Here is a 5,021-nt window from a genome sequence, read left to right on the forward strand (position 1 = left end):
AACAAAACAAAGAGCTGGTTCTAAAAGATAAACAAAATTGACAAACCTTTAACCAGATTCATGAACAACAAAAAAGAAATAGGACCCCAAAATAAAATCGGAAACGAAAGAGAAGTAACAATTGACTCCAGAGAAATACAAAGTGTTATAAGAAAATACTATGTGCAATTATATGCAAACAAATTGAACAATTTGGAAGAAAAGGATACATTCCTAGAAAAAACAATCTTCCAAGATTGAGTCATAAAGAAACGGAAAATTTAAATGACCAATTACTATTAATGAAATTGAATTAGTAATCAAAAAACTCCCAAAAAACAAAAGTCCTAGCCTGGATGGCTTCACAGATGAATTTTTAACAAATATTCAAAGAAGAATTAACACCTCTTCTTCTCAGACTATTTAAAAATATTAGAGAAGGGAAAGCGCCTAAGCTCATTCTACGAAGCTACCATTATCTTGATTCCCAAACCAGATAAAGACATTAATATATATACTGAAATTCTTGATAAACACAGATGCAAAAATTCTCAACTAAATATTAGCAAACTGAATTCCACAATATATTGAAAGATTATATATCATGATCAAGTGAGATTAACACCTGGGATGCAAGATTGATTCAACTCCACAAAACAATCAATGTGATATACTACATTAACAAATTGAAGAATATAAATTGTAAGATCATATCAATAGATGTTGAAGAAAATGTTTTCCAAATCCAGCATCCATTTATGATAAAAACTCTCAGCAAAGTGGGAATAGAAAGAACATACCTCAACATAAGAAAGGCCATATATGACAAACCATCAGCTAATATCATACTCAATGGGGAAAAGCTAAAAGCATTTTTTTTAAGATCAGGAATGAAATAAAAATGTCCACTTTCACCACTTTTATTCAACATAGTATTAGAAGTCTTAGCCACAGCAATCATTATTTGCAGATGATATGATAGTATACATAGAGAACTCTAAAGATTCCACAAAAACTATTAGAACAGATAAATGAATTCAGTAAAGTAACAGGATACAAAATTAATATTCAGAAATTACATTTCTATATATCAATAATGAACTACCAGAAAAAGTTGTTAAAAAAACAATTCAATTTACCATTGCATCAAAAACAATAAAATACCTAGTAATAAATTTAACAAAAGAAGTGAAAGACCTCTACTCAGAAAATTGCATGTTGTTGAAGAAAAAAGTTGAAGAAGATACAGATAAATGGAAATATATAATGTGCTCATGGATAAGAATTAACATTGTTAAAATGTCTATGCTACCCAAAGTAATCTACAGTTCCAATGCAATTCTTACCAAAATACCAATGACATTTTTTACAGAACTAGAATCGATGATTTTAAAATTTATATGAAACCATCAAAGACACCAAATAGCCACAGCAATTTTGAGAAAAAGAACAAAATGGGAGATATCATGCTACCTGATATCAAACTATACTACAAGGCTATAGTAATTAAAACAGTATGGTACTGGCATAAAAACAGAGACATAGATAGATAGAACAGAATAAAGAGACTAGAAATAAATCCATATCTATATGGTTATTTTATCTACGATAAAGGAGGCAAGAATATACAACAGAGTAAAGATAGTCTCTTCAATACATGATGTTGGGAAAACTGGACAGATACATGCAAAATAATGAAAATGGACCATCCTTCTACACTGTATGCAAGAAACAACTCAAAATGATTAGACTTAAAGACATGAAATCATTAAACTCCTAGGAGAAGACATAGGCAGAAAACTCTCTGACGTTGCTTTTAGTAATATTTTTAATATATATATTTTTCTCAAGAAAAGAAAACAAAAGAAAAAATAAACAAATGAAACTATATCAAACCAAAATTTTTCTGCTTAGCAAAGGAAACCATCAACAAAACTAAAAGAACCTACTAAGTTGGAGAAGATATTTGTCAACAATACATGTGATAGAGGGTTACTATCCAAAATTTAAAGAGAACTTATAATACTCAACACCAAAAAATGAACATTCCAATTAAAAAATGAGCAAAGAATATGAATAGGCATTTCTCCAAAAGGAAATGCAGAGGGCCAACAGACTTTTGAAAAGATGCTCAATGTCACTAATCATTAGAGACATGCAAATTAAAATCACAATGAGATATCACCTCATATTTATCAGAATAGCTATCATCGATAAATAAAAACAACAACAAGTGTTTGTGAGGATGTTTTGAAAAGGGAACCCTTGTGCACTGTTGGTGGGATTGCAAATTGGTACAGACACTATGAAAAACAGTTTCGAGTTTCCTCGAGAAATTAAGAATAAAACTACCTTATGATCTAGCAATTGTACTTCTGTGTGTTTGTATGAATAAATCCAAAACATTAATTTCAACAGATATATTCACCCCTATGTTTACTATAGCCCTACTTACAGTAGACAAGATATGGCAGTAACCTAACTGCTCATCAATCTCATCAATAGATGATCGAATAAAAAAGTACACACACACGCACGCACACACACACACACACACACACACACACACACACGGTGGAATATTACTCAGCCATAAAATCAAAAACTAAAATCTCGCCATTTCCAATGACATTCATGGATCTTGAGGGCATTGTGTTAAGTGAAATAAGTCAGACAGAGAAAGACAAATACCACATAATTTCACTATATGTGGAATATAAAGAACAAAATAAATTGATTGTTGCCAGATAGGAGAGGTGTTGGGGGACTAGATAAAAAATGGTGAAGGGATTAAGAAGTACAAATTGTAGTTACAAAATAGTTACAGGGATACAAAGTACAGCATAGGGAATACAGTCAATTATATTGCAATAACTATGTATAGGGCCAGGTGGGTACTAGAGTAATTGAGGAGATCACTTTGTAAATTATATGTGCCTAACCACTATGCTGTACACCTGAAGCTAATATAAAATAATATTGCAGGTCAATTCTAATTGAAAAATAAAAATTAAAAACATAAAAATAACTATCAAACATATATTTTAATGGAATAAATAACCTGATTATTTTGTGTTTATTATAGAATTTGTTTAAGGCATTTATAGGCATTAATTTAGTATTGACTTTATTTCCATCATTTTATTGTTTCTCTTTTGAGGACATTAAGGATCTGGTTCCAAGTTAGCATTTTCAACATTACCTTTATATCTTCAAATAAATTTAAAAATTACTCAGTAATTCAATTATTTAAGATGTCATTGCATCCTTAGAAGTTCCAGGTAGTTATTTTTATAAATAATAAAAGTTCTAAAACATTTAAGAGAAACCCTATGTTAATGATTTCCATACTCTTTCAAATAGTTCTTTAAAAAAAATAAGTTTGAGAAATTCTGAAGGATGTATTTTCATTCACAGAAACATATACCCTACATTAAATTATTAAAGAAACACAGGAGACATGTAATTAAAAAAGAGAAAAACAAAACAATTTGCTCAATGATTCACAGAAGTCTTTCTTCTAATACAACAATTAACATAACTCTGGTTAATGAGAACAACATGAAGAACTATAAAACTAATCCAACTCTGAAAAAGTTTAGATCCATTCTGTTTGTTCTTCACTGCAAGTACTTTAAAGTGATATTCTGGGAATTGTCATGGAGCACTTCAGATGATGAACACTATGCCAAGTGATTGTAACAGTAAATGTTTTGAACCCTGGAGAGATAGTAGGAACTCAAATTATCTCTTGGAATTGCACTGGGGATCTAGATCACTATGTTCTCATAAGACAAACATGGTGAGCATCATCAAAGCATCATAATCGCTGTCATCACAATATTAGATGATCTTATCAAGGATGCTAGACTAACACTTTATGAACTTTGCTTCACTTAATGCACAGCAGTTCTGTCAGGTGCCCATCCTTAACATGTTCATTCAACAGATAAGGAATCTAGGATCCAGACAGGTTAAGACACTGGCTCAGGAATATACCATTAGAAACTGAGAACCATAAACCGAGCCTAGACTGTTTAACTCCAAATCTTCACAAGCACCATAAATATGATTTTATTCCTCGAAATCAATGTTTCAAATTAGTGTTCAAAAACCTTCAATTGTTTCTCTGTTTTTACTAACACACTTTGGGGCTGTTGCCATACTGACTATTTAAAAAATGCCAACTACCTTGAAAAATAAACATATATATTTTTACACATAAACTGTATTATATAGAAAAGTTAAAACTTTTGGTAAGCAAAATATAAAAAAAGAATAATTATCTGGAGAATAAATCATTGAGATAACTTGTACTCCTACTTTTGTCTAGTTCCTCCACTATTTGGCTATAAAAATTATTTGTATACATATGAAAATACAGCAAACATAGTTGATTGTTGATTTTTACTTACAAATATTTATGAATATTTCTGTATGAATAAATGTGCCAACATTTTTTTAATGCCGACAGCACCTGGTATTCCTAGGTTGTCTCCTATCCAAGTACTAATCAAGCTCAACCCTGCTTAGCTTCCAAGATCAGACGAGATCAGGCACGTTCAGGGTGGCATGGCTGTAGACTAAATGTACCATCATTTTTATAAGTAAACAGTATTCCTTAAAATGGATGCAGAATAGTTATTTGCCCAACTCCAATTCCTAGATATATATACATATAACATTTCCAATTTATTTGCTCTCCCTCTTCATATACACACACACACACACATACACATATGTATACACACACACACAAACACATATACATACACATATATATACATATATATAGTCAGTCTCACTGTCATCCCCAAATTTCAGAAAGCATTTATTAACCTCTATAAGAATTGCATCTAAAGCTTCACTTTACCTGAGGTGATAGGAAAAAAATTACCACAGTTGTGTGTGTGTATGTTCAATTCACAAAATACTGACAATTCTCTCCAAAATAACCCCCACTCTCCAAGTTTTTAACTCTCATGTATAAAGCCTGGAGGTGAGCGCTAAGTAATGCAGAGTCACCTCCACAGTACTTGGCA

General features: G+C 31.1%; 1 pseudogene; it reads right to left on the bottom strand.

Moving 5' to 3' along the window:
• Positions 1-4,444: 4,444 nt before the first annotated feature.
• LOC112474552 lies at positions 4,445-4,563 on the bottom strand (annotated as a pseudogene).
• Between the last annotated feature and the right edge of the window lie 458 nt (positions 4,564-5,021).

This window comes from Pteropus alecto, unplaced genomic scaffold (assembly GCF_000325575.1).
Source record: "Pteropus alecto unplaced genomic scaffold, ASM32557v1 scaffold239, whole genome shotgun sequence".
Taxonomy (NCBI): Eukaryota; Metazoa; Chordata; class Mammalia; order Chiroptera; family Pteropodidae; genus Pteropus; species Pteropus alecto.